Source organism: Mustela lutreola, chromosome 4 (genome assembly GCF_030435805.1).
Source record: "Mustela lutreola isolate mMusLut2 chromosome 4, mMusLut2.pri, whole genome shotgun sequence".
Lineage (NCBI taxonomy): Eukaryota > Metazoa > Chordata > Mammalia > Carnivora > Mustelidae > Mustela > Mustela lutreola.
In genome coordinates, this window is record NC_081293.1 from 157647709 (window position 1) to 157671468 (window position 23760).

The following is a 23760-nucleotide window of genomic DNA, read 5'->3' on the forward strand; positions in this document are numbered from 1 at the left end:
TTCAGGATGTATTATGACCCAAGGTTAAAGCTTCAGTTCATTTTGAGTTTCCAATATTGACTGTCCTCCTGCAAGAGTTCTTGTAGTAATGTAATGCAGTGCTTGAGAAAGGGGCCACCTGTAGTCATTCCTGGTCTTCTAGAGAAATATTTCCTCAAAACTGGTTTATCCCTCAACTTGTTGTAACTGTCACTCAACTCACACATTCTGTTAAAAGGGGACAGCGCACAAAAAAAAAAAAAAAAAAAAAAAAAAAAAGTGCAAGATGCACAATTAGGCTAAGAAAATCTTTATTCCTGAAAGAAAACACTGCCTCTCTAAAGTTATGACTCTTCTCAGGCAGAGCTTAGGAGGAAAGGATGCTAGTAAGAACCCACTTTATTGGCCCACTTTCTTCAGGAAAAAAAAAATACAAAGAATACAATACAAAGAGCATCCTTCAGAATCCACCACAGGCCATGCTGGGGACTGTGCAGGGGGGAGATGAAATCCTGCCAGGCTGCCAATAGGTAAGTTCTAGAAGCCATTTTTCATTTGCAGCTATTCATGTGCAAAGAATCGCCATCACTTCTGTCTGCGGATAAACATGCCACTTCAAAAACATCTGTTTCGATAGACCAAAGGAATGAGAAAAACTAAAAACATCTTTGAATGGTGGTAATGAGAAAAGGGAAATGAGCAAACATCAGAGGAAAGTCTGTGGAAGATTTAGGCAGGTTGAAACCACACACAAACATGTTTCTCTACATCTTGAGAGTCAACCCAGCCCCATGGCTCCCTCGTTTTCCTTCCTTGAACTCAGCTCCTTATTCAATCTGAATTGCATTGCATTGGTATGATTATCCAGAGAAGCTAAAGCTCACTCACCCAGCAAAATCACAGAAATCCTACCATACTAGAAACATAGTATATTTTAATAAGATAAATGCAGGATTACCTTTCTCCCCAACTTTTGGTTTTATAACAGAAATAAATAAAATGAATTCATGGATAAAAACCTACAAAGAATAGCTAAAAAGATGCTGAGTTATCCAAGCTCCCATCCTTAAGATTAATTCCAGAACTGTAGAAATAAAAAATAAATAAATAAAATAAAACACACACAGACAAAAGAAATAAAAAAACAGCCCCCCCCCCAAAAAAACCTTGAGACACTCCCAAGGTGAGTTAAGGGTGCTTTTTGTGAGGACAGTGCAGTGCGTGTCCTTGGGCTAGGACAGGAGGACCAGCCCCACCAGGCCCGGGAGGAAATGGTAGGAAAGGAAGTGTTACCATCTGCAATTGTTCCCTCCCTTCCACTGCCTCCAAATCCACAGTGGCCACCCCCATACCTCTGGTGACTCACAGCTCTAAAGGTCAAGAGATTCAGGAAAGTTCAATCAGGGTTGTTTGTCCCAACCTCCTGGCTCCATCAAGCTCGACAAAGGTTCCAAGATGGCCACAGAAGGAAAGAGAATGTGGAAAGACACAGGTGGGAGGGTTTTTTGAACCAGGTACAATTGAAATTCATCACCACTGGTCACTTCCCATTGTCCAGAAACCAGTCGCATGGTCATGCCCTTCCAGGAGAAAAGCTAGAAGATGTAGTCTGGCTGTGTGGGAGGTGAGGGAACTGGTTTGCTGGAGAGCCAGCCAACCTCAGCCACAGCTGGAACACGGAATCCTGTCACCTACACTTGTTTTCCTTTTAACTCTTTTCTTTCTACCTTGTTGAAAGGATCAAATGGGATGTGTATGAAATAACTTTATAATCCTACTAAACTGAGAAACATAATCATGCTGATTATGAGATAACTTCTTGAACTTTCTGATAAAAGCAAGATAGTTCTCAAAGAAATTACCCAGAGTGAAAAAAGGCAATCCCAAAGGTTGGTTATATACTAAAAGATTCCATTTGTATCGCGTTCTTAAAATGACAGGACTGTGAAATGAAGAACAGGTTAGTGGCTGCCAGGAGTGGGAGGGGGCAGAGAGTGGGACAAAGATGGGAACATAAAAGGAGCCTGTGGTGATAGCACTATCCTGGATCCTGAGTGTGGTAAAAATGCATAGACCTACATGGGTAATAAAGTTTCATAGAACGAAACAGATGTGCATACACAAATACAATAAAAATGGGGGATCGAGAAAGATAAGCAGATTGTGCTCATGTCAATATCCTGGTTGTACTACAGTTTTACAAAATGTTCCCACTGGTGGAGCTGGGTAAAAAGTATGTGGGAAATCTCCCCCTATTATTTCTTGTAATAATCTGCATCTATCTCAACAGAAAAGTTTAATTTAGAAAAAGGGACACAGGGGCACCTGGGTGGCTCAGTAGGTTAAAGTCTCTGCCCTCTGTTCAGGTCATGATCCCGGAGTCCTCAGATCGATCCACTCATTGGGCTCTCTGCTCAGCGGGGAGCCTGCTTCCCCCCACTCCGCTCTGCCTGCCTCTCTGTCTACTTGTGATCTCTGTCTGTCAAATAATTAAATAAAATCTTAAAAAAAAAGAAAAGAAAAGAAAAGAAAAAGGGACACAGCCCTGCAGTGTAATGGAATACTGGTAGTAACAGGCTGGACTTAGGTTGTCCTTACCCTGGCTGGTTTTATAGGGTCTTTCTGTTCATGTGGTGGGTTTACTATCTACCTCCCGGATCCTTCTGCTTGGTTTCAGCAGAGGAAGGGAGAAATGTTAACGGTAGGCTGTTAACTGTCTGATGGCCTTGGAGAGGATCCAACAAGGGCTTACATCCAGTGGTGTTCAGAGCATGGTAAGAACCAGGGAACGACTCAAAGCGATTTCATGCTGGAGATTCTCTGGATCATCTGAAGAAACAGAGATGCTAGCAGTTGGTCGGCACACTAACAAGACGAGGAAAGAAGAACTCCAGTGACTTGCCTAAATGGTTCCAGGTTCCACCTTTCCTGGCCATGATCCCTACAGAGTTCTGAGGTATGAGGCACCTTCTCTCCTTGCATTTCTGCTCTCCCTCTCCAGTTCCTCTACAGAAGTCTGTCTCATTTTGAGGCTGATTTCACTAAGGCAGGCTGACCAGGAAGGGTCTTTGAAGAAGGAAATTCAGAGCTAGGCATGAGGCTGATGGAGTGAGGGTAAGTAGGCAGGAGTGTGAAAGAACCTGTCACAGCGATTGTGTTGTACTATATAGTCATTTCCAATCAAACAGGAAACCAATTTGCATATTATTAACATTTGAAGTTTGTTTTCCACATAATTACCACTCAATTTCCTGCCAACTGTAAATCATTCTGTAATAGCTCTGGGGTGGGGGGCAGGTTGGGATCTGGACCTGTAGTGCATTATCATTCATTGTCTGCTCCAGCACATTCTAATAACTGAATGTGTCAAAAGCCACAAGATTCTCCATTCTTTTGCTATATTTTAATACAAAAAAAAAAAAAAAAAAAAGAGTTGAGAAGACTTTTTATTCAGGCACTATCATCTCCCTCACCAGCATTAGCTCCCTGGCTTTGTACTCCCTGGCTGGGATTTGTTCTACTATTGGAATCATGTCCCACCCCCTCTGTGGCTGGAAACTCAAACTTGCTATAGCGCAGGTAGCTAAATAAGGTAAATGCTAAGACAGGGCCCAACTCCCATAGCTATTTAGGAACACAGCTCATCCTCTGTTAGCTATTTTCTGTCAGAATTTACAAGGACAGTTGATCTACATGGAATTAGCAGCAATCATAGCAAATACTGATGGATCAATAGGGATATTGCTTACCATGCAAGTAAACCTTACCTTACCCCAAGTAAATTATTTCTCAGGGTTCATGGGGGTGATTTTTATGGTTTAAAAATACTGTCCTGTGCTTTTGGACTTCTCCCCTCCTGAGCAGGGTAAGCCCCCACGGCACAAGGACTTCCTCATGTCACATTCTGAAAACCTTCTAAAACTCAGTACGTACTCTGTAAGACTTATAATGACACTTGAGCTTCTGTGGTGTTGTAATATGTTTTACTATTTAATGTGAAAAGAACTTTTTTCAGAAGAGCTTTGTTGAGGCTCCAGGCTCTTGCTCAGGACTAAAATGCGGAGGAAACAGTCCCATTCGATGATTCTCTGTCAAAGGAAACAGAGACACTAAGGGAATCACAAAACGTTCAACACTCCATCCTGACTTTGGAAGAGTACGTGAGATCTGTCAAGTCTCGAGGAAGTGGTGGTGAGGTCACACCTAAGCTATCAAGGGTTTCTGGAGAAGAGAAGCTTTTTCTTTCAAGGAACTGCAAACCCACACAACTGGGGCTTGGGGATATCCCTGACCTGGTAGAGCAGCTGAGGACACACCTGCTCTGTCTACAGGACCACCGAAGGCCAGCCAGACCTGATGACAGGTGTCCCTGTGGAACCAAAGAAGTGGCTAGGCTTGGCCCCAGTGCTAGTGTGAACTAAGAACAACAAAAGCATCTCTGCTATAGTTGGGGGTGGCTCTTTGAAATGGAGAGTCACCCTCATATGGCTCAGGGAACAGCCACTTCTGTGAGTGCTTTGGTTCTGGGCTATTTACCATCACTTGCTATGGACCAGGTATGGATTCCTTCTCACCCTTTTCTCCTAGCCCTTGCATTCTTACATTTCCCTCCACAAAGATGCCATCAGATCAGAGCCGGAAAGGTAAAACCTGTGGCCCAAGTGACCTACTGCTTTAGACCTCCCTTCCCTAAAACCCTAGTTCCCCTTCATGCAGGGAAATCTACTGCCCAGATTCACAAAAAGATCATCACAAAAAAGACAATGTTGTGTTTTCATCTTCCCCCTTCCCAATTCCACCAACTACTGCCAACGGCCATTCTCACCATGACAGGTCCCCAGGAAGTGGTCGAAAGAGCCTAGGACATGCATCGTGTGCTTGGCCAAAATCTTGAGGTGAGCGGCTGTTGGATAGGTCAACACTGTCATTTAGCCTTCTGTGGACTTGGCAAGAGAATGACTCCTTGCAGTGACACCCAGGCCATTCTCACACCAACCCAGCACATCCCAGTACGAGCAGCTCCTGGATGACAGTTAGAGCAAGACAGTTAGAGGGAGACACCCAGGAGTCTCCCTCAGCTCCTGGGTGGGAAGAAGGGAGGTGTGAGAGGTCCCCTGAGCCCTGCATAAGGGCACGGGACAGCTGACAAAGCTGACTGGTGGGACTACCAAGAGTGTTGCCATGGATGAGGGCCATAGGAACCAAGTGGGAATTACAGCCAGGCCTCAACGAGATCGTAGCATCTCAGGAGCAGAGCAGGGCTGAAATGCTGGGGAGAAATATAGACCTTAGCTAGAGATTTGCAGTGACCAAGTGGACAAGAGAGAGAAGACCATAAGGCCCATGCTGTCCTGGAGAGCAACAGGAAAAGGAATATGGAAATCTGTAAGTCTATGTATTTAAATATTTTTAAACAGGAGTCACCTAAAAGGACCATCTAAATTATTAGATTGGGTGGAGTTTCATAAATTGTATTATAGGTTCTCTCTTTCCACCTTCACCAAACTCTGTCTCTCTCTCTATTCTCTCTCTCTCTTTCTCTCTCTCTCTCTCTCACACACACACACACAGGAATACCCCATTACAGACCCAGACCCAGCAGAGTAGAAAGCTTATGAAGATCAGATCATACACAGGAAGTACAGAAGCCACAGTTTCTTTGCCCATCTTGAGGATGCTGTGAGAAATCCTCTGCCTTCTATCCACTGCCTGCCTACATTCACTGTGCTGAGCAACTTCTCAGAGGCAGGCGTGGCATGTGAGAAACAGGTGCAGCACCATGCCGGCTCCCAAGGCACTCACACCTGGCATGGGAGCTCAGTGCAAAACTACCATAATCTTCTTTGGCAAATCCTGGGCCAGAGCTATAACCAAATATCGCTGGAGCACACACAAGAGGGAATTTATTCCTAGTAGAGGTCAGACAAGACTCCACAGGTGTAGACATGCAAGCGAGATTGGACAGCTCAACATAACAAGTATTTCATGTGTCCTAATATATTCCTGCAGCTGTGCTGGACCCATGCATCTTGAGGGTACAGTCTGGTAGGGGAGGCAGGCACCAAGAGATAAATTCTACAGAATACGTGAAATCTTAAAATAGATTGCTTTGGGCATTAAAGAAAAATTATAAGGTCTGAACTTGTTGATTTCAATTTCTAAAGACACCAAGAAACCCAAAGTTGAAAGCAATCAGTGGCAAAGTTCACGGGACCCTCCATCTCCTACTTAGGAAAAGAGAGCACTTTAAAATAGGTATTCTGAGAAGAGGTCAGGGGAAGAGAAGGGGGAGGGGAGAAATATGAGATAATTTCCAAGTGATTTCCTGAATTTCTTCCCTTCATATTTGGGAATATAATGCCTTTGGTCCCACTTGAAAGGGCAGTAACCATGAGTCCAGTATACTATTTATGTCTCCCTAGGCCATCAGCAGGGCAATTGCCAGCCAACAGCCCTGCTCCCTTTCCAAAGAAGGCGGAAGAACAATAAAGGAAGGAGGCGGGTCGGTAGTGTCCACTTTAGACGATGTCCTATGGGTAGTAGCGGACACTGTCTCAAACAGAGGAAGGCACAGGGAAGAAAACATTAGGAAGACTTTTTCTGAAAGTTTCTTCTACTCCAAAATGTGGTCTGTAAGAGGGGCAGGGATCCCAAAAGGACAGAACACGAGTTAAACGGGCAGTTCTTATTATTTTCATTTTTCTATCCTACCTGAATCTCAGGAGCAGAAGGCAGATGTGGGACAAGACCACCCCCCTACTTTGGACAGTAACTCTCTGGTGGTCATTTGAAACAGGTCATGCATATTTAGCCCTGGGACAAAGCTCTGGGGTCCTTTCACAGGGATGAATGCAAAGGCAGAAAGACGTTACATACCTATTAGTGTTTCCCTCCAAAGGAGGGGGCGTGCCCAAGAGGGTATCAGATGTCCAGATGCTAGAGGAGTGGGTGTCTGGGCACCAGTGCTGAGGTTTCTGCAGAGAGCTGGGAGATGTCTGCGCCCAGACCACAGTGGGAAGGGGGAGCAGGACCTACACAGAGAATGGACACAAGTGGGGAAGGCCAGAGAAGATGGATCACCCAACTACTTGATTTTATTACCAGAATGGTTCCTTATTCTTGGAGACTTCTTACTGGCCCTTGTGGTCCATGTGGTAAGGATTCGTTCTTACTTTGTCTAAGAATGAGAGCCACTAACTCACCTTCATTGAACATACTGTCCAGAACATACTGTCCTTCACATTTTTGTGATCTATTTGCCACCATGGCAGCAAGTCAACAGGCAGTAGCAACGAGATAAGCAGGAAAGAAAGTGTTTTGAAGAAGTAATAGCAATAGTACTACTATTACAGGAATAGTGAAGTTGATCGTTGTATTGGCATTATTCTAAAATTTGTTAGTGCAAAGATTCCCAAAGCCAACACTGAATTTGAATTTCCTGAGTGCTTTTAAAAATACAGAAACCCAGGGCAGATTTTAGACCAAAATATGAAATGAACAAAATCATGCTGATAATTCTGACCTTGTAGGGTGGTGGTGACACTTTCAGACAAATACTCTAATTACTTAAATGGCCTTGTGTGGTTCAAGTCATCTTGACTGGCATTTCTAAGTGGTGTTCCACAGAACACTTGGCCCACAGGATGTTACCAGGCATTGTCACAAAGAGACTTCTGGATGGAAATGTTGCGAAAATCCAGGTTAAAGACAGTTAGGCAAACTTCGGTGTTTGTCTTCTTAGATCTTTTACCATGGATGCGACACTCACTCGGACTCTCTGAGGTAAGACTACTGTGTAAGGTATTTCCCCCCGAGATCTGACAAAACGATTTATGTTTTTCTTTGAAACCCTTCAGGGCTTGAAGGTTCTATCATATGGGATTTGGGGAGCACTGCTCTCCCAAGGGATCTGGCAAACTTGGGGTGAAATGACAATTATACCACAAGAGAGTTTCCCTTCTCTTCACGCACTTAAATTTTTTTATCATATAGCAAGAGAAAAAGATAAGGAGCAAAAAAGATATAAGACTATGCATTTATGGCAGCAAAGCAGTAACCACAACATGCGACTCTCCCTGAACCAGCTTTCTATTTTAAGAACATTTCATCCACTCTTTTCTAGTATTGTGACATTATCACTTGATTAACCAAAGATTTCATAAGTTAAATAGGAAAGGTGGTCTCAGATATTCTGATATAATTCATTTTTACTTCTGCAATGATAGAAGAATAAGTCAAAAAATTCTCCCCCTTTGTCTCTTATGACTTGTCTCTAGTATTTTTTCTTTCTCTCTTTGGACACTCCCGGATGACTGGCTAACATAATTTATAAGGACAAATGCGCATATCATTATGACTGCCGGTTCTCACATTTGGAATATTGTTCCTGAATTAAACACAGAACCACCATATCCTAGTTATTCTCCCTCATTCACATGCTTTTGGTTAGAAGAATTTCTGGTCAAAGCTATGAATAACCTGATATGCATTAATATTTTACTCCTTTCTTTTCTACTAGTCAGACAACCAATAATAAGTTGTTTACCCACCACAAAACATTTTCTAACACAAACTGAGAAATTTTTCTTGGGTTTTATTTAAAATTTTCTTCTAAGCAACTTAGGGTTGGTTTTGTTTTCTTTTGTGTTTACTGTAACACATGTACAAATGTGAGATAAAAATAGTTCTCCCTACCTTATGTTCTTTAAAAAAATATCAGAGATGATTCCAAATGAAATAGTATTTCATAAATGATAAGCACACTTGTCATTGGCATTCCCTGTATAGTACCCCATTAGGCTTTCTTAAATTTTACAAACTTTGTTTTATTTCAAAAAGAATACCTGGTCATTACAGAAAATCTATAAAATGCCTATTACAAAATAAGAGAAAATAAAAGTCACATCAAATTGTTCTACCTAGAGATAATAATTTTTAATATTTTATCATATACCCATAAATAGATTTTTCTAAGTCGTGATTTTTTTGGACTGTGTTACACAAATTATTTGGAAGAATGTTTGTTACCTAATAGGCTATAAATTTCTCCCCATACTATAAATGTTTTTCTCCAACACAATTTTAACAATAACAAAGTTTGTCACTAAATATATACCATAATTTATATAATCACTCTATTAATGGAGGGCATTCAGGTTGTTTCTAATTTTTGCTATTATGAGATATATTTAAATAAAATTTTTATGTCTGTATTTTTGTGCACTTTTTGTGAGGATAAAATTTAGAAGTCCAGTATCAGTATTAAAGGAAAAGAATATTTTTCAACTCTTTGATGCTTATATTGCTAAAGCCGCCACTAAAAAATATATAGCAATCTTCTCTTTTCCACCAGCAGAACAAGAGCATGCCCACTTCTCCAGACCTTCCCAAATACCTGGTAAGACTGTTTGAAAGGCAATGGAAATACATTTGCATAGATATATATTTCATCTCATTTTTTTATTCCTTGGATTTTCAATGGAAATTTTAGAAAGGGGGGTAATAAAGGGCTTGATATAAGATTATCATCTTTAACTGGAATGGCTCCCCTCTGTTCCAATTAGATTTTAACTGAAGGAAGTTATTTATGTTTCTAATATAGAATAGTAAAGAAGTCATGTTTAATCCACTCTGCTTCTCTGCGTAGCAACTCAGAAGCTTTCCATCATTCATGCAGTCTAGCCTCTTGCCAGATTGCCCTTAGCATAGCATTGTTCATGGCTCCAGTCTTTACCAAGATCACAGATGTTCCATTTACACCAGTCAATCCTGACTGTAGATAATAAAGCATCAAGAAGTGGCAACCAACATTGCAAGTCTCAGAAGATCCCTAAATGCCCAGTTATTAACAGAAATATTTAAAAAAAATTACAGATTTTATATCTGTATGAGAAAGATGTTGGGACAGAGAGAAAAAAAAGAGGCCGAAAGAAGAAAGTGAGGAAAGAAAGGAGGGGAACAAGGAAAGATGCAGGAGAGGAAAGAGTGATGAAAAAATGTGTAAACCCTTAGAAATGAGCATTCCTGTATTTCCCCCCACAAGTGACAGGAAGCAGGTTAATCTATTACCTATTTCATTTTGCCCAAAGGCTTCCATTAGACTTAAACTTGACTCTTGAATGTGCACATTACTGCCTCGGCCTCAGCAGTGATTCTTAAGGAGGGGGATTTTGTTGCCCACAGGAAAGTTAGCAATGTCTGGCGACATTCTGTTTGTAATAAGAGTGTTGCCAGCATCTAGTGTACTAGTGGCCAGGGATCCCGCTAACCGTGTAATACACAGGACAGCCCACCACAACAGAGGATTACTTGACTTGAAATGTGAGTAATGCCAAGAAACCTTGCTCCAAAGAAAACAAAAGTTTAATTATCTGCACTTATAGATCTTACTGGAGAAAAGCAATGCCACTGGCAATCTGTCCCTTCAATTTAAAAAAAATGCAACACATGAAAAAATGAGCATCATCATTAGCTATAAGGGAAATACAAAGCAAAACCACATTGAGATACCAGTTAGAATGACAAAAATTAACAAAACAGGAAACAACAAATGTTGAAGAGGATGTGGAGAAAGGGGAGCCCTTTTACACTGTTGGTGGGAATGCAAGTTGGGGCAGACACTTGGGAAAACAGTGTGGAGATTCCTCAAAAAATTAAAACTAGAGCTACCCTATGACCCTGCAATTGCACTACTGGGTATTTACCCCAAAGATACAGATGTAGTGAAAAGAAGGGCCATATGTACCCCAATGTTCATAGCAGCAATGGCCACAGTCTCCAAACTGTGGAAAGAGCCAAGATGCTCTTCAACTGATGAATAGATAAAGAAGATGTGGTCCATATATACAATGGAATATTATGTCTCCAACAGAAAGGATGAATTCAACTTTTGTATCAACATGGACATGACTGGAGGAGATTATGCTGAGTGAAATAAGTCAAGCAGAGAAAGTCAATTATCATATGGTTTCACTTACTTGAGGAACATAAGAATAACATGGAGAACATTAGGAGAAGTAAAGAAAAAGTGAAGGGGAGGAATTCGGAGGGGGAGGTGAACCATGAGAGACTGTGGACTCTGAGAAACAAACTGAGAGTTTTAGAGGGGAGAAGGGTGGGGGGATGGGTGAGCCTGGTGGTGGGTGTTAAGGAGGGCATGGATTGCATGAAGCACTGAGTATGGTGCATAAACAATGAATCTTGGAACACTGAAAAAATAAATTAAATTAAAAAAATAGAAGAGCTAAAAAAATAAATAAAATATAAATAAATAAATGCCAATATAAAATAAGCTAAAGAACAAAAAGACACTAACAGACCATACATACTTTCTACTTAATTGATTTTCTTGTTTGTTTTATTTTTAAAGCTTTTTATTGATATATAACTGATTTGCAAAGATGTAGACATATTTAATGTGAACAGTCTGATGAGTTTGGGCAGATGCAAACACCTGTGATACTATCACCACATCAAGGTAGCAGACAAATCCAACTAATGATGTACTGAAGGGTGACTAATATAATATAATCATGTGTGTGTGTGTGTGTTATATGTCATATATATTATATATAATTATATGTTATATATATAACATATATACATATACACACACACATAAAGTAAAATGGGTAAGTATACATGGTTACCAGATAACTTATAGAATCCACATAATAGATCTTTCTTAGCCTTCCCAAATGACATGCTGAAAAAACAAAAAAGTACGTCTCAATTCTAAAATCAAAGTGTTATATTGTAATTTCTGTTACATATTGGGATGTTTCATATTTCATTTGAACAAATAACTTTATGGACTAATGGGTAAATACGGCCAAAGCTATACCACTAACCTTAAGGAAGTAACCAATAGCAAGGAGTTAATGTACTAATAAGGAACTGTGCTTTTTATGAAATAATTCCATATCTAAAGGAAATATTTAAATTTTTTAAAGATTTTATTTATTTATTTGACAGAGAGAGAGATCACAAGTAGGCAGAGCAGCAGGCAGAGAGAGGAGGGGGAAGAAGGCTCTCTGCTGAGCAGAGTCTGATGCAATGCAGGGCTCGATCCCAGGACCCTGAGATCATTACCTGAGTCAAAGGCAGAGGCTTAACCCACTGAGCCACCCAGGTGCCCAATATTTAAATTTTTTAAGAAAAAAATACCTTTTTGATATGAAAATAAAGCTTCTGCAAATATTGGCATATGGGATTCTACAAAGAAACTTTTAAAATACTAAAATAAGTATTTCTATAGAGCACAGAAAATATGTGAAGATATATGGGATGACTAAAACTTCTAACAAATTGTATTTTCCTTTCTATAGGTACCACGAGGATCCTATTTTTACAAATATGCCAGGAAATACATGGAAAAATTTTTAATCTTATGTACACCACTAATAAATTAATTCACTTCAGTAAGGAATTCTAATGAATGAACTTTTTATACATCTGTTCTCCAGTCAATTATAAATTGCAATCAAATACCACAAAGTCAGATTCTTAGCTCAGTTCTTGCATTTATATTCACTGTAGAACTTGTCAATCTTTGAGTCCTAGATACTTTAGTCAATCTATGCATTATGTTATACTAGTTAAGAATTTAAGTTTCAGGATAGTCCATTCTTTTGCCAAAGCTTTCCAAATGAGAGCACTTCATGGGAAGACTATTTCCTTAGGCGAGGTTTCTCAAAAATAGCAGCCTGAGTCAAACAGGAAAACAATTGGTCAAACTCATTTATTATTACAATGTAATCACGATTTTACAGTTGCCCATTGGACAGCTAGGAAATTACATGTACAGCTTTAATCAAAGGGCCAGCATTATTGCTTATGTAATAATCAGTTCTTCTTTGGTTATCTCTATAATTTAGAAAAATAAGATTAAGAGAAGAGAGTAAGTGGTTATTTCCCCCCCTTAAATCTATTCTGACTCTCAATCTTGGTTTCCCCATTTATACTTAAACATGTAAGTAGAGCAATGAACTTACACTCAAAAGAAAACTCAGACAGTGAGAATGTTCTGAATTTCATGGCAACCTTCTCAGAGTACAGGAACATAGCGGACTCTATGTATAGTCTTTTGGGGAATGCTTGTCATTAGAGCTCCACACCAACCCAGGATGGAAGTAGAATTCAGCCTCTCAAGATGCAGGACCAGGCAATAGTAAATAAACCATTTCATTTCCTTTTTTTATTATGAACATATAATGTATTATTTGTTTCGAGATATAGGTCTGTAATTCATCATTCTTACACAACTCACTCTTGCCCACCATAGCACATACCCTCCCCAGTGTCTACCACCCAGCCACCCCATCCCTCCCATTCTTGATTTGATAAGCATTAAAGAGAAGCACAGAACATAATGAAAAAGCAAAGAGAAACAACTTCAAACTTTAATGAACTAATAATCCTAAGGAAACTTTTAGCATTTCTCATTAGGGGTAACAGCAAAATTTGGATTTGGAGACCATATAAAATTTGCAAGCAAAATCACTGAAAGTGAAAAAAGTTTGTATAGAATTAAAGAAATTTCTCTTAAATGTAAAAGCCTTAAATTTAGGGTCCTACAACGACTGTTAATTTTTTAGATTCTTCAGATTCTCCTAAAAGAAGATATCACATCTCTGCTCACTTCTTAAAAATATCTAAATCTAGTGTGTCTGGACACACAAATATGAAGGAAGCAGGTTCTATGTATAATTTTTCTCCTACTGATTACTGCTAAGTAGTGCTTCAACTCACTACAGAAATGGATAAGAATAAGAATTTTTTCCAACAATCACTGAACTTCCACTATTCTTTTGAGAAAGAACCAACTCAATAAAGACCTGCCATGTCAACTAAAGTGAGTAAAACTAATAATTTAACAATAAATTATGCATCCTAACCTCTATGGTTCATCACTGGAATTAATACACTTTAAAGGACTTATGGAAATCCTTTGGAAGCTTTGCCAACTGACCATATTTGTTGATGAGATGCTTTTTTTTTTTTAATCATCACAAACTAGGAGCATTTTAACCAGCAGTCAAATGTGTTATCTGAATTATTATTCAGTTGAAAAACTTGGTAAAATCTATGCTAAGACTTCTTTTATTGCATTCTTTCATATAGTGAATGATAAATGAACATACTTACTCTAGACTAGATATTCTGTTAGACACTGTGGAGACCAACAGAGGAATCTATGACATGGACCTCATGTTGCTCACAGCCTAACAGCGCAAATTCAGTGCAAGATCTCCAATGATTGTTTGCACGTAATTTAATTAATTTGACTTAATAAACATTTGAAGATTGCTGATGTGCTATATACATTATTCTAGACCAAGGAAACAAGAGCAAATAGGTCACAAATTGACAGTATTCTATGTGGTTTCAGATGTACAAATAAGAACGAACAACTCTATTCTTATAGACTAGCTAAGTGTTATCACTATATTTTATAATTAAATATCAGTAGTCCTGGACTTTGCTATCATGACTTCTTGAAAAAAATATCAAATTAAGATAAAATGCTATGCCACCTATTTTTAGAAAATTCTTAGAGATGGAAATGTTTATTTGAAAAAATTGCATCTTTTGTTGAAAAATTATCTGTGAAATAAATTCCTTCTACATTTTAAATTTTGTTTTTTAAGCCGAATGGAAGGCTTGAACTCACAACCCTGAGATCAAGACGTGAACTCAAGAGTCAAGTGCTTGACTGACTGAGCCACCCAGGCATCCCAATTCCTTCTACATTTTAGAACCAGGGAAATAATTTGTCATTTTAAATGGAGAGTGGGAACTATATAACTTAATGTGTGCAAATTTTTTTTCTTTTAAATCCCTTATGGTTGAAATTTCCTTTGTAGTGCTAGGATCATAGTGGGCATTAAGTAAATATGTTAAATGAATAATAATTGGCAAGCCAAACATTTTACTTTAAGTACATATTCTCTTAAGTGTAAACTGATTGATCACTATCACATTTCTCCAAAAATCTTCATATATTTGAAGTCATTATCTAACCATAACTTCTCTTTATGTTAAGTATTCCCACATTATTTCCTCACAGACACCACATGTAACACCTTCAGTCATCTCATTCTTACACAAATCTTTCAATTTTTTCACATTCTTTTAACAGTGTAAGAATCATGAGATTCTAGTTAGTTTTTATCTCCCAAGTGTCAATTTCTCTTCAATCCCAAGAGTGTGTTAACTTTGTATATTACAGTATAAACTACTACAAGGATAACAAGTCATTCTGTGAATCCATCTTTGCCTTTGCTTTAAATAAATAAACTGTGCAGTGACAAACACTTTTCTTGGTTTGGGCTTGATATCGGAAGAGGTGTCAATCCAAAATCCCCATGCCCTTGGTCAAGTGTATTGTTGAGATAACAGCATTTGTTGCTGTCAAGCTATGGCAGGTGCGGTATGGGCTACTGAGAGAAAAGGTGCAAGAAGTTTCCAGTTCACTGAGGGGCATAGTCATTCGGTCATACAACAGTAAGTGAACAAGACAAGGGTTTGCCCAGCAGTCTAGCATGTGGCTAATGGGATATAAAGCCTTCTGTTCCAAGATAGAGCTTTTTTGTTTATTAGTCAAATGACTTCATACAAGTTTTTCAAACTCCCAGTATTTTCATTTCTTCTTTGATAAGAGAGGGATGATAAGAGTATTTGCTTCACAGTTTTGGTGATAATTATATAAAATAATGCATGTAGAGTGGTTAGCAGAGTGTTTCTAAATGCCCAGCGGCTGCTACGTGTATGCATGCACATATGTGTGTACTTTGTGCCAGACACTCTGCTAGGTATATAAATAACTATGATGCAAGATGATATTTTAAAAAGAGTTAAACTGATGAGCAAGAATAGGTTTTGAGAATGAGCCAACAACCTCCTAATACATCATGAGAATTTGCACGTGTGTGTGTGTGTGTGTGTGTGTGTGTTTAGAGTCAGAACTAACCTCAGAGGGTGGAAAGTTCTGAGCAAGATAAATATCCTTGAAGCTAAGGGCAAGAAAAATGGCATCCAATCATATTATACAGTAATCCGGCCTCATCTGCATTCCTGGGCACCATTCCTTCCTTCCCAACACACATAGGCCTCCATAGATAAGGTCGGCTGTGACTCATAACTCATTCTATACGGAGACTATCACCAAGAAAAATCAGCAAGCATAAATGGTATTTAATAAATTAGAACCTGTAAAACTTTATGGGAAGCAGGTGTTTGAGTCCCATTTTATGGAACACAAGCCTAACAAAAGGATTATATGAAGTACTGTGAGGTGGTCTGCCTGTGAACAATGACGGGAAATGTAATCACATGCCCCACAAACTAGACTATGAGAAGTCTCCTGTTGTTAGGATAATGCCATTCATACCCCTATTTATAATTTTATATTCCTCCCTTTCATTTCATTTTTCATTGAAAGTTAATGTATTGCAACTCATTGGTAGGCAATTTATTTTAGGGTGAAAAGTAATCTAATAAAAAACAATAAAATCTGTATTATATGAAAAAATATCCCAAAGATATAAGCAGATTTATTATACAAAGATGGAAAATATATCTCTTATATGAAGGTATTCATAAAGTGAGTTAAGTTCTCTGGGCAGAAGTTCTTTGGAAATATACTTGACAGAGTCATTTACTTTCAATGCCAGCAATCACCTGGGAACAGGTAAAAATTACTCCTACAAGTCAGGAAGTATTTATATGCAGCCAAAGAACTAGAGCAAAATAAAACCTTATGAGAGAAATAGATGAGTGTACAGAAAAAAGGGGGGGGCAGGTAAAAGGGGAAGATGTAAAATTTAATTTACATCTAATTTAAAGACAAAGTTAAAATGGGCCCATAACCATACAATGATTTAATTACAGGATACAGATAAACTGGATTTCATGTGACAACCCTCAGTAGGTCAATCTCTGAGAAGGTAATATTCAATCATTTAGTAATATTGCTCTGTAACCTAGAAATTTCTTTAGGATCTTTAAATTTACTTCTGGAGGTCATGGACCTGACTTTCCATGAAAAGTTTCAATATAATTTTCTTTCTTTAATTTCAGCTTCTTGGTGGAACAGTTCCTCTTTTATCGTGTCGTTAATCTCGATGCCAAGTTTTGATAGTGGGGCTAAGGTTCACCATGTGAGGACTGGATGACGAAACACCTCACCACAGTAAGAATATGCAGGTATTCTCACTCGAGGGACTTCTGCCACGCTCAGGACAGCCACCATTAACAGACACATCATGGTGTGTTATTATGATCAGTTTGTATGCCTCTGTCAGTCAGTCCCTGTGCTGTGCCAAGATGAACAGTGATTGAAAATCAGGTCCATGACTTCAAGAAGAAAACACTCTGACTTTGCAGGATAACCTCCGTTAGTTCTCCAAACAAATCTACAAAGTAGTTATATTATTATTACTATTTCACAAGGAAAAAAATGGCTCAGTGTACGTAACTTTTCCAAGGTCACACACCTAGAAAGTGATGGCATGTGACTCAAGAGCCAGTGTTTTTAACCATTATGTAATTCAATAAATAACATAGATTGGATGATTTATCAAATGACTGAACAGATGAATAAGACATACTAAAACACAAATACTGTGACCATATTCCTTAGAGATAGAATATTTTAAAATATTGAGTTGTATGTTTACCAAGTTAAAATTAGATCCCAAGACCATGCCCAATACTATGGAGACTGGCATCCAATGAATGAGCTAAATGATGAAAAGAAATATTAGAAGCCACAGATTGTCCTCGAAATGCTAACGCAACTAATGACACACCTTTTACATCTTAGTTTACAAATTGACTAAACTGATGCAAAATGCATCAAATTTGACAGTTTGCATCAAAAAAATTGATGCAAAAATGCCTCTGTTTTTTCCTTTCATTGATTTTTATCAACTAATTGTGATGTTTTATAAATTCAGTCCAAATAATGTAACAATGTCAAAGTACTATTAGAAAATTAATAGTAGACTGAGATAATCTGGCCATTATTTATCCATTAAAATACACAGTTTAAAACAATTTTTTTTCAAACATTTCTGTGGTGGTCTTTTTTTTTTTTTTTAATGATTTTATTTATTTATTTGACATAGAGAGAGCACAAGCAGGGGGAGTGGCAGGCAGAGGGAGAGGGAGAAGCAGGCTCCCTGCAGAGCAGGAAAAGCCTGATATGGGACACGATCCCGGGACTCTGGGATCATGACCTGAGCCAAAAGCAGTGGCTTAACCACTGAACAACGCAGGTGCCCTGTGATGGTCTTTCTGAGGTGTCAGCTTGGCTAGGCTGGTTCTCAATTATTCCACCAAACACTGATCTAGGAGTTGCTGTGAAGGTAGGTATGATACAAGTCCATAATCAGTAGACTTTAAACAAAGGAGATTATACTAGACAAGTGGGCCTTAGAAGCAGAACTGAGTCTTCCCAGAAGAAACTTTGCTGCTGAATAGCAGCTTCAACCATGTCAAAGAGTTCCAGGCTGCCCTGCCTGATGGCCTGCATATCTGGATCTCATCTGGAAGCCCCCAGAATTGAGTAAGACTGTCCCTAACAATCACGATCTAATACATATCTCCTATGGCATGCACTTCTCCAGTTGAACCCTGACTGACAGAATGACTCTTGAGTTCTTACATGGCAAAGAGTTGTAGTGATTCTAGTCGGTTTATCAGCCTCTATTCAAGAAACACACAGCTGTTGCTAAGGGGTTTAGTGACTTTATATTGGAAGCAACATAAAACTTAACAACAGCTAGGGGTTCCTACCACCATTTTAATGAAAAATAAATTTTAAAGAAGAACAAAACACAGATATGTGAATTTTTAATAAACACTCTAAACTGCTACTCATCCCTATAACTCCAGTGACTATAACATAGTAGGTGCACAATAAAATGTCTTCTAAGTGAATGAGCAAGTGAACGAATGAGTTGATTCAGCTGACAGTTCTCTTGTGCTCTATCTCTTAGATTCTTCACTTGCAATGGTTGGGGTACAAATGATGTGAGACTCTAGCATGGAAACTACAGATCCTGATAAATAATTGCTTGAGAGCCTTTTATTCTTTAGAAGTTCCACATGAATTTCTCATTTTTAAGACAGCACTTCACACATATGAACTGTATAACTCTCTCACTCAGAAATCCACTGAATTCTGACCTAACCACTGAAATATGAAAACATCGTTATCACCACTAAGAGGAAAATGAGCCTGTCAAAGATAAAAACTAAAATAATAATAATAATAATAATAATAATAATGTGGCCTAAGTCCTCTTAGTTGGTTACCCAGGATGTCAGTGTCTAATTATAACTAAGTAAGTAGATGGGTTTTGGCCATTATGGCTATTTCTACACACTGGTGATCAGTGATTTGATCAAATCATTGTCAGAGAACACACAGATCCCTGGACATCGTCTACTATCAAAACACACCCTTGGAACTTTCTAAATAAGGCCTCATGCCCTCTTATTTGAGGAATGAGTCTGGCCACCTTTTCTATCATACCCTTGACCATCAACTGCCTGGACTCTCTTGGGCTTCATACTTGGCTCCCTCATTCTGTTCCACTTGGAGCTGATAACCAGCATCCAGAATGTATGCTATGTTAGAGATAAAGCCCCCAGGGTACTGGCACTTTTAGGTTCATTACCACCAAAGAGGGAAAGAGAGGGAAGGAAAAGGAAACCTTCCTTCTTTATTCCCCATTACTCTTAAAGCTCATATAGTACCTACCATGTATGAGCTAAGAACCACCTAAGAACACAAACCTACTTAATCTTTCTAAAATCCTACTAACAGATCATACCATGTATCATCAATTCTAAGACACACTTATTTCCACATTTTAATATATCTGAAACAGAAATATATTGTACAATCTATAGAATGACTTATTTGGCACTGATTTATCTTCCATAAAATGGAAAGCTTATCTTACATTTCACAGCTTATTTTAAATGAAACTGGGTGGGTCTTCAGGTCATTTTACAGATGAAGAAAACTGATGCACAGAGGCTAAGTACCTTTCCCAAGAACAAAGAAAGAGTAAGGGACAGCGTCAAAACTTGAACCCTGGCAATCTAGCTCTAGAGTAGAGTTCCTCAAATTTGGCACTCTTATTTACATGTTGGTCTAGTTCCTCGTTGTGAAGGGCTGCCTTGTGCACTGTTGGATATTCAGTAGTATCCCTGGCCACTACCTACTCAGTGACAGTAGCACCCAGGCCCCAGTTGTGACAACCCAAAATGTCTCCAGGCATTGTCAATGTCCCCTGGTAGGCAAAATCACTCCTGACTGAGAATCATTTTCTTTGGGGTATGTTTAATCATTGTGCAATATATATTCTCTAAAAATGAAGACATATGTAGGGTAATTCCACTACAGCCAGAAAAAAGTTGGGTCTTCTCCAAAAATCAAGACCACTGCTTAGCTTAACTTTTCTCCCATAAGATGGTCCTTCCTCCTGATTTCTTCTTTTATTTTTACCCTGCTCTTACTGCCTTCCCCCATTTTAATTCTGCACAGTCCTTCAGGCAGTATTCTTTCCAACCTTTTGCCATGTCCTATTTCTGTTCACTGAAGTTTTCTCCTTCAGTTTAGGTGAACTGGAGTTTAGAAGCACCTCTGGAGGTGCAGAAAGCCTTTATCCCAAACCCCCAACCTGCCTTTCACAAGTGGAGCGTTTCCTGCTCCTTTGCTGCTGCCCTGTACCAGCTCCACCTGACAACCCCCGGGACAGATAATGGGAACCACCTGCTTGCTCCAGTGGGGCCAAATGAGGAAATCAAGCAGAGGCTTTTCAAAAGCTAGTAGCATGGTAAAATCCAGGCAAATAAATAACATGACTTGATTGCAATATGTTGTGATGAGAAGACCCATCAGTTCTCAAAAGCCTGTAAGATGAGAGGCCACAGATGTGATGGGTGAGTGCACGGCTTCTACAGCTTGATGGCCTAGGTTTCAATCCCAGCTCTGCCACTCAAAAATGGTATGAGTTTGAGCTACTGGATTTTCCCCTGCTTCAGTGTCCTCCTCTGTCAAGATGGAAAATAGAGCCCCCATCTCATGCAATTGTTATAAAACACTTAGAAGAGTGCAATACCTGGTTTATGCAAACAACAGATAACTTTGTGATCATGAGAAAACCAATTCTAAAAACAACTGAGATAGGTTTTCAGGTTAGCTTGAGAGGCTGGTTTCCAATTTGTCAGCCTAATTTTTTCTTTTAAAGTTAATTAATTTATATATTTGACAGAGAGAGACACAGTGAGAGAGGAAACACCAGCAAGGGGAGTGGGAGAGGGAGAAGCAGGCTTCCCACCTTGCAGGGAGCCTGATGCAGGGTTCGATCCCAGGACCCTGGGATATGACCTGAGCTGAAGGCAGACGCTTAATGACTGAGCCACTCAGGCACCCCTGTCAGTCTAATTTTTTTTTTAAAGATTTTTATTTATTTATTCGACAGACAGATCACAAGTAGGCAGAGAGGCAGGCAGAGAGAGAGAGGAGGAAGCAGGGTCCCCACTGAGCAGAGAGCCTGGGATCCCAGGACCCTGGGATCATGACCCAAACTGAAGGTAGAGGCCTTAACCTACTGAGCCACCCAGGTGCCCCTGTCAGTCTAATTTTTAAATAGAATACTCACATCAAAATACCAAGCCTAAACCCAGCAAAAATATAAAGCCAATGTATATTCAGAGGAGGAGGTAGGAATTAGGCCATCATTTTCGATTAGTTTATACACACACACACTCTCACACAAGTAAACTAGCAAACATACATTTACAGAAATTTAACCCCTTGAAAATTGAGAGAGGCCTCTATGGTATCTATGATGCTCCCTGTCACCTTTCAGGCCTGGTGTATAACCATCAGGAACAGGACAATCTCAAGGAGCCGAGTCATCACACATCCTCTAAGCTGGCTCCCGGAATCCTCTAAGTTAACTACGGTATTTTACACGAGTTGCCATAACTGCAAAAGCAAACCTCACCCTGCTTGCCTGTCTCCAAAGAAGGGAGCATGTGCTGTTAACTTCCCTAAGGTCATTCCTATATCAGCCCCCCCCTGAAATCCACTTCTGTACATCTGAGGAGGTGTCCGCCAGGGAGCGCTCCCCCTCAGTTCCCTCTACAACAGTAAATGATAAATCGGGTTCTTTGTGCACTAGATGTGCTCATAACACTGAAACCTTTCACATCAGTCTTCGTTAGCCAGGTACTGTTAATATGCCCATATTACACATGGGAAAACTGAAGCTAAGAGAAGGTAAATAACCTTCCCTCAAGTCAACTAAGAAATCCATCTGGAAACCCAATGCTTACATCTCAACCTAGCCACTGAGTTTCCTTGTTTACTTCTTTTACAGTGCACTGCCTATTGGGGTGCCTGGGTGGCTCAGTTGGTTAAGGGGCTGACTCTCGATTTTTTGGCTCAGGTCAGGATCTCAGGGTCATGAGGTCAAGGTGCACATGGGGCTCCATGCTCAGTAGGGAGTCTGCCTGGGATTCTCCCCTCCCTCTCCCTCGCCTCTCCCAACCTTCCTGTACGTGTTCTCTCTCTTGTTCTCAAGATAAATAAATAAATCTTTAAAAAAATTAAAAAGAAATGAAGTGTGCTGCCTGCGATCTATGCCTTCAGAGGAAGCAAAATTGGTTTCCCTTTTTCTCCTTCTCAGCATGACCAAAGTGTGGCAGGAGCTTTTATCTTCTCTGTTGTTCCTGTTCAGGTAGGTAGCATTAAATTCAACATATTTTCTTTTCTTTTTTTTTTTTAAGAGAGAGAGAGGAAGGGAAGCAGGCTCCCCGCTGAGCAGAGAATCTGATGGGGGGCTCGATCCCAGGACCCTGGGATCATGACCTGAGCTGAAGGCAGAGGCTTTAACCCACTGAGCCACCCAGGCGCCCCGCAACATATTTTCTTTTAATCAAAATTTAAATCCATTGGTTTCTAGGAAGCAAAGGGTTACTGAACAGAGGTAGACATAAAGTTAACAGACCAGCAGAAACATCTACAAGTCCCTATGGTCAGAAGGAGGATAAAAATCAACAAAACCTATTAATTCTGAAGGAATGAGAAGGAAGAATTCTATTTCAAATCTAGTTATAGTCCCTTAGCCACACAGTTATTACCATAAATATCCAGAATATTTTGACTTAACATACAAGTTTTCTTTTTCTTTTGCATTTTTTTCTTTGGTTTTTTTTTTTTTTTTTTTTTTTTTAAGATTTAAATTATTTATTCGACAGAGACACAGCAAGAGCTGGAACACAAGCAGGAGAAGTGGGAGAGGGAGAAGGAGATTCTCCACTCAGCCGGGAGCCTGATACAGGGCTCGATCCCAGGATTCTGGGATCATGATTGGAGCCAAAGACAGATGCTTAACAACTGAGCCATTCAGGTGCCTACAAAGAGATTTTCTTTCCATTTGGATAAACATGTATTTCTAAAAGGAAATTTACTTTGAGAGAGAAAGTACTATTTTAATATCACGGTATGTTAAAACATAGATAATTTTAAAAATTACTTTGGCCTTTGAGACAGGGAGTTCCCTGAAAAACAGCAGGATGCATTCAACAGGGCTGTTTTTTAAAAGACAACAGAGTTGGCTGGCTACAAATAATATGAAAAAAATATTCTTTTTCTTGCACACAGAAACATATTTAACAGATAGTCACTGATAATGCTTGTGTTTCACAGATGAGTACTCAAATGTTTGCCTACATAGCTGGGCTTGTTTTTTATCT

General features: G+C 39.3%; 1 protein-coding gene across 11 annotated transcripts in view; it reads right to left on the bottom strand.

Annotated features, from left to right (window-relative positions):
- PDE1C (phosphodiesterase 1C) overlaps window positions 1-23760 on the bottom strand; it is a 523080-nt gene that overhangs the window by 115121 nt on the left and 384199 nt on the right. The gene's annotated exons all lie outside the window — the stretch shown is intronic.